Raw genomic sequence first — 13,609 nt, forward strand, 5'->3', positions numbered from 1 at the left:
AATTCGTGAGCTTAACTTTGATCCTAAGTTGTGTGGTCAGAATCGTCTTTTGCAGCTAGATGAGTTGGAGGAGTTTAGGCTAAATGCCTATGATAGCTCGCGCATATACATAGAAAAGACGAAGAGATGGCATGACAAGATAATTCTACCTCGGGAATTCCATGTTGGGGAAAAGGTGCTGCTATTTAATGCCCGATTGAGATTTTTTCCTGGCAAGCTGAAGTCCAGGTGGAGTGGTCCCTATACGGTGACAGCTGTTACCAAATTTGGATCCATGGAGCTCGAAGATTCCGAAGGTAGTAGGTTCAAGGTGAATGGGCAATATGTGAAGCATTATCACGAGGCAAATGAAGCAGACAATCGTGTTGAAGTCCTGTACTTCGACGAGCTAGACGCGCCAGTTAATTGATGCCAAAAAGGTCGTGCGGGACCTCTTAAACCAGCGCTCTTCGGGAGGCAGCCCGGACTGTTTTATTGTACTTTTGTTGAACAATTTATTTTTCTTTAGCTTTTTGTTGAACTTTAGACGCTGTTTTACGAACTTTTTAAGCTCTCCTTGTCTTTTAACGCGTATTTTGCAGGTCCAGTTACTCGATCGAGTAGTTTTTCTACTCGATCGAGCACTTTTTGGGTTTTATTCACTCGATCGAGTGATATTCTTACTCGATCAACCAAATGCAAATTCACGCTTACTCGATCGAGTGGTTTTCTACTCGATCGAGTCCTTCCATTTACCAGTTTACTCGATCGAGCTATTCCGAGTTGCTCGATCGAGCAGTTATGTCTTCCAGCTGCTAATTTACGTCTATGGAGCTACTGCTTGACTTTCTTTGACCTCCTATGTTCATGGTCGGTTTGGAGAGGTCCCTCTATACGACATTTTATAAGTTTTCCGACTCCACTTCTCCTTTTCTCTTCAGTTTGCATTTCTTTCCCTATTTTTGGTACAATGAGGGCATTGTACGGTTTGGTTTGGGGAGGTATGCATCTATATCTGTGTCTGTCTTCATGTTTTTCTTGCATTTTTGCTTACACGTTTAATTATTTTCACATGCATTGTTGTTTTAATTAATTCAAAAAAAAAAAAAAATCACAAAAAAATCATAAAATTCAAAAAATTTCATGTTTAATTTGAGTCGGAACGTTTGAACATTGACGCTACATTGAATCCTTACTTGAGCCTTGCATATTCTTGACGTTTAGTTGGCATGATTATGTGCATGATCTACGAGTTTTTGTTTCTCTCTTATCTGAACGAATAGACTTGATTCATATATCGGCAAGCTACATTACATTCTGAGGTTAGAGTTTTATAAACTGGTGACATTCATGACCGGTTTCGTTTAGGATGTGAGTAGTACTCTCTTTAAGGCATGTAACATCAATTTGCATAAGCATGAGTCTAGTCTTCTTAATATCTGTATGCATTCGGTCTGTGGATGGTGACACATGTTAGGAGAGGCAGTTCCCTTTATTTCATTCTACCCATGAGCCCCACATAGCCAAATTGCCTTTTTTCCCTTTTAGCTACTGTCTATAATACTTCCTACCCTAGCCGAGCTAGTGACGAGTAGCTGTTTGGAATGTTTTACTGCAGTTTGGTTATTTTTATCTGATTTTCAGCAGTTGGTGGAAGAATTGAAGGGAATGAAAGAAAAAAAATGATGGATGAAAAATGAAAAAAAAATGAAAAAGAAAAAAGAGAACGAAAAAAAAGAAAAGAAAAAGAAGAAAAAGTAAGAAAATTCATGTGTGGAAAAATGATGAGGAATTGTATAATGATTTTCACTCCCATGTTTTATTTATATCTTATGGGGAGTTGACGAGTTTGTTTTGGTGTTTCGTGATTAGAGTGCATGGTTTTTGCACCGTTTCATCTTGTTATATTGAGTACAAAGTTGGGATGCAGTTTATATTTGGATCCGTTGTTGCTAGCCTGGCTATTAACCCCACATATCCAAATTCATTTTAGCCCCTTCTTACCCATTACCTCACTTACCCAAATGTAAGTCCTCGGCATGTGTTTTGGTCATTAGTATGGTTGGAATGCGTATGTATGGTTGTAGAGACTTTATTCATGTTAACTGCATGCATGTTCTTATAGGTCGAGTTAGGTGAGTGTCTTTAGTTCTTTCTATCTTTCACATATATACTCACCTTGTGCCTAATTCTGAGTGATGAGCGACCCGTGAGAGTCCGATATCTTTTGAGTCTTGCAAGGTCGACGGTTTAGTAAGTTTGAAACATTGGTTTAACTCGTTTGCACTTCTCTTGTGCCACTTTGTCAGTTGTTGCATTAAACTGGTTCTAGTGGGTGATTTGCAGCTGATGCGTTGGTCCCGTTCCACTGTTATTTCTTAGTTGCATTCATATTTTGCTTGGGGACAAACAAAGGTTTGGTTTGGGAAGATTTGATGCGTGTATTTTATATAAGGTTTTTACCTCATTTTTACACGCATTTCTGTACTATTTATGTAGCATCTAGCTACAAATACCCCCGAATATTCTACTTTGGTTCGTTTTATGTAATTTGCAGGAATAAACCAAAGAGGAGCTAAATCGAGCCTATTTTGTCCCAATTGCATGCATGTAAGGAGAATAAGGAGCCGGAGCTTGGAAATCTAACACATGGAAGACGCGTGAGCTAGTTTCGGGAAGTATTTTGATGTCTTACGTGCCAAGATAGCTCGATCGAGTAGATTTTCTACTTGATCGAATGCTATATATATTGGAGTTGCTCGATCGAGCAGTTCAAGCTTCCACAAAGGAAGACATTGCAAGGAGTGCTCGATCGAGTGGTTTATTTCCACTCGATCGAGAGGTTTGATGGCTAGTTACTCGATCGAGTGATCTATTTCCACTCGATCGAGTGGTTTATCTTTCTATAGACTTTTTCCGCCTAATTTTCGTATGGGCTTTTGTAATTAGTCCATAGATTAGGTTTAGAGTGGATTTTTTGTATAAGGCAGAGGAAACAACAACGTAACTCCTCTCTCTTCCTCACACACTGACTTTTACTCTATACTTTGCTACTGTTCTTGGATTTTGTTCTTGCTTTACACTTTTGCTACTCCAATTTGGATGGCGATTGGTATTATTATCCTTCTTTCATTCTTTAATCATAATTATTGCATTTGTGTTGCTATTCTCCTCTATTACTTCATCTCTACTTTAATTCGATCTTTATTAGGTTTATTATCATGTTTAGTTTCGATTATCTATTTGTTATTATTGTTAGTTCAATGATGATGCGTAGCTAATTCCCCTCTGCTAAGACTATAGGGGATCCATAATTATGAAGGGAAAGTAAACAATTTATTGGGTTAATGCTGGTATAATCTTTGTTGTTAACTGGTGCAATTAATTGTATCTGTTTAATTGAGTCGACGCAATTAGGCATTTATATCTTAGTGACCCTTGACCTGGACCGAAAGGTTGGAATAGGCGAGACTAGTAGCGAACAATATGGCATTATAGTTAGGGCGAAAGCTAAGCTATTTGTGCTTTAGGGCGAATTGAGACCGAAAGGAGATATTCACTGCTCCTCAGACCGTATCAGCATTGACCTGAGACCAAGATTACTTGACGGAATGATTATGGTGAACCGTCTGTCTTAGCTGTTTTTCTCTACTTGGTTAATCTTTATTCTCTTATTCTCTCTTCCCTATCCTCTCATTAGTTTAGAATATCACAATTAAAACCCCCCCAAATTGGTTACCTTGACGGACTTAGAGGAGGCTGAAATTTTCCCATATCCCTGTGGATTCGACCCGACTTCCCTAGCTATATTAGTTAGAGCCAGTTGGTTATTTTTGATAGGTATACGACTGCCCTGTCATATGTCAGTCGATCGACTGACATACCCATTCGATTGACCAGTCCGCAAAGTGAGACAACTACTGTTCCTGTAGAAGTCAGTCGATCGACTGACATGCATGGTTGATCGACTGACTACGCTGCTGATGGTGAGTCTTTTCGTCCTCAAATGCCAAATAACTTGAGGGACCACTTGTTTCGGGGTACGACTACTCCGAAAATATTGAGGCAAGACCCAAATGCTGATGGGCCAGTCCCGGTTCCAAAATATGACCCGACGACGGTTAATGGTTCATTTTTGAGACGGCCTGAAGAAGGGTCAAGCTACAACAAAGAGAAGGTAGTGGATTTTCAGCCTAAATCCAACGATGCCGGTATGAGAGACTTAGAGGAGAGGGCTAAGTTGCTTCTTTCAGCCCCTTATCCAGAGAGATTGGTATCGACGAAGGAACATGTATCGTTTAACAAATTTGAAAATGTTATTCGCAGCTTAAATGTTCAAGTTCCTTTTCTTGAATTAGTTAATCAAGTGCCTGCTTACATGAAATTTATGAAGCAACTTTTGTCTAAAAAGAAGTCACTTGAAACTGTGCAATCTGTCGCACTAACTGAGGAGTCATGTTCTTATTTGACCCATACTGCACCTCATAAGCTAGAAGACCCAGGTAGCTTTTCAGTCCCTTGTAGTATTGACACCTTTTCTATTGAGAAGGCCTTGTGTGACCTAGGAGCCAGTATTAGTGTAATGCCCTTGAGTCTTGCTAGGAAGTTGAAATTAACTAGGTTTGCAGTTACCAGCATGACAATACAGATGGCTGATCGATCTGCGGTCCAGCCTATAGGAGTCTTAGAGGACATTCCTGTGCAAATAGGAAAGTTCTTCTTCCCTGTTGACTTCGTTGTACTAGATATGCCCGAGGATGCCCACATTCCTATCATTTTAGGTAGACCATTCTTGCACACTGCTGGTGCAGTTATAGATGTTGGTTCAGGGACTCTGACCTTCAAAGTAGGGAAGCATTCCATTGTCTTTGCCCAGACAGCTAAGAAGAAGTATCCCATGTGGCCAATCACTTGTAATAAGGTTTCAGAAAAGAAATCCTATTTTGTGCTTCCTGATATGCCTGCCTCTATGCCTGTTTCTTCTATAACACCTCCGCCCCAGATTGGGAGCAAATTGGAGGAAGATTCTTCTGTTTTGGATATTGCAGAAGCTGGTTTGGGGAAGGAAGAGCCGCATGTTGCTCCAGCTGTGAAGGAGCCAATCGTTCAAAGAGGCGGCCTAGGATGTCTTAGCTATGGCACAGATGAGGAGCCTGATGAGGAGTCAGTCAAAGTGAGGGAGTCCGACTTGGACTTTGATGAGCCAGAAGGGGTCATTGCTTGGGAAGATGTTGAAGTTGTTGATCCATTGAGTTTTGCGGATGTTGGAGTTGAGAAGAGTGCAGCTGAGGAGATGAGCACTGTAGAGGCTACTTCTTGTAGCCAGAAGCCGAGCAAGTGGGCCATTCCGTGGTTATTCTTGATCAACTATTAGTTGATTAAGACTTTTTCAAAAACCATTCATTTTATTGTTTTTAGACTTTTTATTGCTTTTGTTTGCGCGAGACTTCGCATTTTTAATAAGTTTGCTTAGTATTTTATACACTTTAGACTGTTACTTTGGGTTTTGCGCAATTTTGGGCGCGTTATTATGTGCATTTACAGGTTTATGAACCATATTAGCTCGAGTTATTGAGCTAATTGAAGAAATCAGAAAGTTACAAAGTTAGTATTTCATCGATCGATCGGCGCGATGGTCGACCGACCGAGCGCTACGATTCCGGAGCTTCGTCCCCTGTTCACTCTGGTCGATCGACCGGTAATGTGGTCGATCGACCGCCTCCTGCTTTTGTGTACTGTTTTCGATCATTCCCCTGCTGTGTTTGGTCGATTTGCGAAAGTTGAGGGAGTCTTTTCTCCACTTTATTCTCCGACTCATTTCTGTTTTCTTCCATTTCTTTATTTTACACATAATTTTGCGTTTCGTAAATTGTTTTCTCGGTTTTACGCGCGGTATTTTCTGTCTTTTCAGGTACTTATTGGTAGCACTGCTGGCTACTGAAACCTCCTAGCTCACGCTGGTTTGGGGAGGTTTCCTTTTGCTGCACTTAAAGTCTTGTAAGTTTCTAAGTCAACTTCATGTCCTTTTTAATTAATTTTCTCGCAAATTCCCGTTTTCCTTTTATTTCATTACATGATTTTGCACAATGGGGACATTGTGTGATTTGGTTTGGGGAAGGGTTTTGCGTTGCATCTCATCTGCTTGCATTCACATTTACATTTTTGTCTTGCATTGTTGTTTATTTTCTCTTATATATACAGAAAATTCAAAAAAATTGAAAAATTTCAAAAATTCAAAAATATCACGTTTATTTTAGCATATAGGTCGAGTCAGAACGGTATTATTTCAATGATAACATTGCATTCTCAGCTATTTTATGCCTAAGCCTTGCTAATTGACATGTTATTAGTAGAAACAATATGCATAATCTACGGGTTTTCGTTAATTTATTCGCTGAATCTTGAGACTTGACTTAGATTTTTGGCAAACTACATCATTTTCTGAGATTTAGAGCCTATAACTGGTGACATCCATGACCAGTTTATCTAGAATTGTGAGTAGTTGCTCCTTATGAGACATGTTACATAAATGTGCATAAATATGAACTTAATCTTCTTAATACCTGTATGCATTCGGTTCGTGGTTAGTTGACACATGTGGAAGAGGTCACCCCTTTATTTATTTTGTCCATAAGCTTCACACTGCCAAAAATAGCCTTTTTGTCCCGTTAACTACATCCTACACTTAGCCTGCCCTTGTCAAGCTAGTAGTTTATATTCTTGGGATTGTTACTATGTTTTTGGTGGCATATGCTCATTTTGAGATAATGTTGGGAAGATGAAAAAGGAAAGAATGAAGGAGGAAAAAGAAATAGAATTGAAAAAAAAGGGGAAGAAAAAAAGAAAAAAAAAATGCGTGCTGTACTGTAGAGGGTGGTCGATCGACTGGCCATCTTGGTCGATCGACTAAAGCCCGAGAAAAGAGAAAATAAAATCACATGGTTGGAGTTTTGATTAGTTGGTGATTTTATTCCCATGCTTTATTATCATCATTTGGGGAATTACAATTTTATCGGAGATTGTGAGATTTGTGCTTGATAATTAGCACCGGGTTTATTGTTGAATTTTGAGCAAGAAGTTGGATGTTGTTGTTAATTTGGTTCCCTTAGTTACTAGCTTGGCTCTTAACTCTGTTTTTATCCAAATTTATTTTAGCCTCTTCTTACCCATACCTCACATATCCATATTTACCTCGGCATGTGTTATGGTCATCTGTTTGGTTGGAATGCATATGTACGGTTATAGAGATTATTTTCATATTAGATTGCAGGCATGTTCTTATAGGTCGTAGTTAGGTGAGTGTCATTACAAAATGAATTCTTTCTATCTTATACATTATTCACCTGTGCTTACAAGTGATTCGAGCGACCCATGAGAGTCCATAATGATAAGTCTCTACAGTTGACGGTTCAGCAGTTTTTAATGACTACATAACTCGTTTGCATGATTCATATTGCTAATTGATTGTTAGTTGTTGCATTAAATTGGTTTAGGCTATTCGGATTGCATTTCGCTCTGAGATTTAACTCGTTCCAATTAAGTTCTAGAATCGAGTCTTGTTCTTGCTTGGGGACAAGCAAGGGTTTGGTTTGGGGAAGTTTGACGCGTGTCATTTATATGATGTTTTACACCTCATTTTACACGCATTTCAGAGCTCAATTAGGTAGTTTATGCTACTATTTGCTCCATTTCGTCTACTTTCGTATTTTTATGTAATATTGCAGATTTATGCAGAAATGAGCGGAAATCGAGACAAATCCGTCCCCGAGTACTTTGCATTGCATTTGACATGAAGTACTTACACAAGAAATGAACTTGGTGCGCATTTCGAGGCCTGAAAGACAACTTTATGAAGAATTAGAAGCGGACTACCAGCTATAGTGGTCGATCGACTGCCTCCTATGGTCGATCGACCAGAGCACGACTTACAGAAGCTGCTGTTCAGTGCAGACCAGTCGATCGACTGCCTTGCATGGTCGATCGACCATCACACGAGCTGACGCGCAAATTAAAGAAATAGAACGAGAATTCCGAAGCCCATTGTATATTAGGTTTAGGAATAAGGTTACGTTATATTCCTATATAACGTAATCTGACATTATCAAGTTTTTATCAGATTATTATCATAGAAAACTTTAGGGAAATAATTAGGGTTTACATTCAAGTTTATTCATTCAATACAATCGGGTTTGTTGGCTTTATTTTTCGCTCGTGCTTTCGGTTTCTTCCTGCCTTTCATTCGGTAAAATTAAATTCTTCCATTTCAGTTCATCTTTATTCATTCTTAGTTTAGAATTGATAGTGTAGATTTCCCGAAGCCGTATTATTATTTCATGTTATTTACTTGTTTAGTTAATTCAATCATGCAATCGTTAGCTTTATTTGTTAATCTTGTTGTTGTTTTTATCACGAGTATGAGTAGCTAAATACCTATGTGCTAGGATGTAGGGAATCTGTAGAAGTAGGCGGCGTAGAATAGTGACCTGAAATCGCGCCATGGTCGATCGACTGAGTTCCCTGGTCGATCGACTGGCCACGTGAGATTAGCTTCGTTTTAATTAATTTAATTGCTATATTTGACGAATCGAGTGCACGCGACTAGTTGAATGCTTAGGAATTGACCGACCCGATAAGATCGAAAGATAGGGAAGGAAAATAGACTGCCTAATTAAGACGACTAAATTAATAAGATTGAGAGATAGGTTAGCTTAGCCTTTTAAATCACTTTTCAGAACGAAAGTTAATATTTGTGATATTAGGGACCTGTAGCGAGATCGAAAGATGCTACCTGTAAGAATGGACCGAGAGGACTTCTTATTTTACCATCTCATGTGTTTATTTCAGACTTACCTAGGATGCTACCGCCGAAACTATAGTGAACCGACCATCTTAGCACCCTTTTTATATTTGACTTCATCTATTAGCTTAGTTTACTTTTCATTTATTGCCTTTAGTCATAGATCGACTCAAATCAAATCCCACTCACATTTGTTATCTTAGGCTAGAATTAGACAACTAATAATTGCATCGCCTCTCTGTGGTTCGACCCTGCTACCGCTATCTATAGTTGTAGTTGGAATTATAAATATTATTTTTGGTGCATACAACGACAGGCATCAAATACACAGGCTAATTGAACAGTTTCGGTGACTGTTCAAACAATCAGAGTTGTGCTGTATTGTTCGTTTGAGTGAATACGTCAATAAAAAAGGAAAAACAAATCAAAGGCAAACGAAATAAAAGAAATCAAGAAACACACGATTTTTAACGTGGTTCGACCTACTCTCTAAAGGTCTACGTCCACCCTCTCTCTTATTATTATTTCCTTTATAACCAAACTCGATTACAAAGAAAACTCCCACGATAAACCCCGTACCCCAAAAACACTCTCTCACAAAATAAAGATTACAACACACTTTGTCTCCTTATATGGTTCAATAATTTAGAACGATGGAGAACAAAAATTAATCCTATGAATATAAGAGCTTAAGCACACAAGAATGGTTCATAGGACACGAAAGATATTTTGCAAATAAAGTTTAGAACAAGACACATGAAAAGTAATTTGCAAAAGCTGTAGATGTAAAATATGAAGCTCTGAATTTCGGTAAACCCAAAGAATGATCAGCTGGAAAATTATATAGGAGAATAGTTTGGAAACAAACCCTATATTTTTTTTTGGCAAAGAGATAAAGCAAATAATATCTTTTAGAATAAAATATTCCATAAAATAATTTAAGTTCTTGTGTAAGATAAATCTTCCAAATATTTTCCAAAGATATTTTTTCAAAACAATCAGAAAGTTATTAACAAAATATCTTAGCCAAACTATTTTATTCAGAAAATATTTTATTCGAAATTCTTTCCTTGCCAAAATAAATCACGTGTTCTTCATTCTGTACTGGTGAACCATTCAGTGCTGAACAGCCTTCGACACTGTTCAGAACACAACAAGTGAGCTTAAGAATTATATTCTTACAATGTTGCTAGATAATGACAGACACACAAGTATAGCATCTTCTAATCCTCTTTGACAGATGTAGTCCAGACCTGCAACATTAGAACTCTTGCCAAAATAATGAATAAGAAGGAACAAAGGATTGGGAACTTGTCATCATCAAGAATCATAGCTCAACAATGATGATGATGATGATGATGATAATAATAATAATAACAATAATAATAATAATGATAATAATAAACACCTAGTTCTAGTCGAGATCTACTCGTCGACATGGTCCATTTAACACCTCATTTATCCAGGAACCTTTATTAGACCTTCTTCGATAACCAGGTGTGTTACCACAACGGCGAATTCCAATGATAACATCAAATCAAATGTAAAACAAACTGCAACGGATGCCTAAACCAATAACACTAATGAATAAACTACAAATGTCCTGGTGAAATGTCTATCAAAATATGAGTCATTTAGTAAAATTGCCCTTTTCGCATGGATTGAGGACACGTATTCAAATTATATGTCTGAGTCGCTACTCCCCATTATGACCAGAAATATCATAAGGATCATCACAGGCCGCCAAATTAAAGTGTTGGGTGGGTGACACACACGTAAACCAAACAAGTCAACCACTGGTTAAGTAACGGTAACCACTAACAACATATAAATGACTCAAAACAATACACAATATTATACTTAGCCAACATAAAAATTCTATTCTCATAATTCTCTCCATAAATAATTCCACGTACCCTTCGATCCAAGTGTGCACACCCTCCTAGGCTCTGATAGGAAGAGAACTAAGGGAGGAGCCGAGATAACCGCACCCACATTAGTTCCACACTAACCCCTAATCACATGGCAAGATCATCGGCTCAGGTGGAAGCATAGTGGCCACAACACTAGGCACTGCGACCTTTTTACGAGCAAACTAATATCCACTATTCATCTTCTCAAGATCGATCGACACAACCACACTCAATATAATCAACACAATCAGGCTCAAGATGATAATCAATACAGTAACCACAATCACATGACGCACTTAACCAAAATAGTTTCTATGTTGGTAAATAATAACCCTTACTTGGACCTTGCCTCTACACAACCATTACTAATACATATATAACTAATATTCTTAGAATAACTTACTAGTAAAATAGATTCTCCCTTTAATCATAAATAAAATTATACCAAAATCTCCAATAACTAGGGCTCTCAAATTAATTAACCAACTTGAAAACTAGTAGTATGATGTAAAGTTTAGTCGTCAGGCTTCATCAAACACATTTTATAAATCCAACAAACAACTATCAAGTGGTAAGTCGGAGTCGATCCATGGGACCATGTCCTTTGGGTTCTAAGTCTATCTATTCTAATATGTGCCAATGTCACGATTATTGGGGGTTTTGGGTTTATAATGATAAACTAATGAAATTAAGCAACAATAACAAGGTGTAAACAATTAAATGAAAGCACTAGGTTGTCATGGGTTTATAGGAGTAATCAAAGGGTTCTACACATATGAGTCTAAATTGGGTCAATGTTATAGCAGACTATGGACCAAGCTCTCGATCTTACGACCCTACCTAGGTCGATTCGAGTTAGCTCTCACGTACACCTGTTCTTCCCACCAACATAATGCATGGTTTAACAACTCCTAAGGCTCTCGATCTTATAGGAGTGTTGAATAGATAGAGATTCATACAAGTTTGTCAAACAAGGATTTCAACAAACACTTAGTAAGTACTAGTTGAAACCACAACAATCAATCTACTTTCAAAGACTCAACTAGCATAAATTCTACCCTTTAATCATCCCCTACTCCCCCATTAACCCTAGCAAGATTACTACTCATTAATTATAGCAAGAAGGATGTAAACAACAACAAACAAATAATCTAAACTAAGCTTGATGAGAAAACAAGTAATAAACAATTTAATAAAAGATGAACAAGAAATTAAAGAGGGATTAAGAAGCAATACCAACTAATTAAGTTGTGGATGTGGGAATTTGATAATCCACGGGGGTTTTGAAAAAGGAGTCGCAACCAAGTTTTAAGGAAAATCAGAAACCGGTTTAGAGAAAAGGATTCGTGTGTGGGTACATGTTAGGAAGTCCGTTAATAAGACACCTAACTCCGCTTGTCGCAATGACGGCCTCTACTTATAAAAATGATGGCTAGTCAAATGAATTGTATTTGTTGAAGTGCAAACAATGTTTTAACCCTAACATGTGAATTGGTTTCAATGTCGATTTAATGCATGTATTAAACTACTTTGTCAAAGTTTGTTTTAACATATGAAATTCATTAGCTATTCTAACTAACATGAACAAACACACGAGAGAGGGATACGAGGTATTCTTAATCTTAGCATAAGACGGATTAACACACGTTAATTATTAGTTAAGACACAACACTAATTAATAACAATATTAATTAAAATCTAAATTTAATGAAACAAATTAAACTAAAATTAAACACATATTATCAAATAAGAAGAATAAATTAAAACACATAAACTGGACAGACCCGTGCACTGTACGAATCTAGAATTTTGAGATATGTCAGATCTGACCCGTGCATTGCGCGGGTTTTTCACAAATACAATGTTAATTACTCCCTCCTATTCTCTAAGATCTTCCATATTTCCTAAAACGACAAATTCACTAAGATCTTCCACTTTCCTTATTTGTCTATTATTTGTGGTTATAATAGCTCATAACCCAACATTCTCTCTCTTACTTTCATTTACATCTACATATCACCATTCCACTAAATTCTACCCAAAAACAAATGTGGAAGAACTTAGTGAATAAGAGGTAGTACAAAACAAATACTAAATCAACGAAATAAAATTACGAAAATTAAGTTAAATTAAAATTATAAATTATAAATCTTAAAAATCATCACAAATAAATTTTTACATCATTAAAATCAAATAAACACAAATTAGATCTAATTACGTGTTAAGTAATCTATTAAACAAACTATACATGCGAGAAATCATAAGGACACATAAAACATGGCAAATCTAACAAGAATTTCATTCTAATTAATTTAAACATTAATAACTTCGAATTGATAATTGAAATTAACGACATGCCAAGAATTACTCCTAAGTAGTCATTAAAACAGGGTAAATAACCAATTAAACATGCTTAATCATCGTACAATTCATGTCTAGACAAATCTAACCTAACAGAAGATAAATTCAACACATCAAAGCCATCCATCGGCATATCCATATTACTAATCCCATTCTCCTTTATTCAACATCAACAATATATAATAATCATCGCTAATTAAATCATAATTAAAACGAAAAAACGATATAATACGATATGAAGCGATAAAATGAATAAAGCAATAAAAACGGAATAAAAAAGGAGAAAGGAGGGATTTTTAATGCACCCTCAACCTACATGTATCGTTGACACCATCTTGGATCGTAATCGATCATAGATTTTGTCTCGAGGGGCCGTCGTCGACGAAGAAGCAAAGCAAACACGTGTTTTTTTGTAAATTTGACCAACATTTTTCAAACTTGAATTGTGAACTCGTTTCGTGATGAAAATTCGATTGGAAGGATGTTTTAGAATCGTGGAAGAATTAAGATGTTGAAATTGTAAACAAAGAAAAATATTTTGGATGCAATAGGCACAAAA

The sequence above is a fragment of the Silene latifolia genome, chromosome Y (genome assembly GCF_048544455.1).
Source record: "Silene latifolia isolate original U9 population chromosome Y, ASM4854445v1, whole genome shotgun sequence".
NCBI classification, from domain to species: Eukaryota; Viridiplantae; Streptophyta; class Magnoliopsida; order Caryophyllales; family Caryophyllaceae; genus Silene; species Silene latifolia.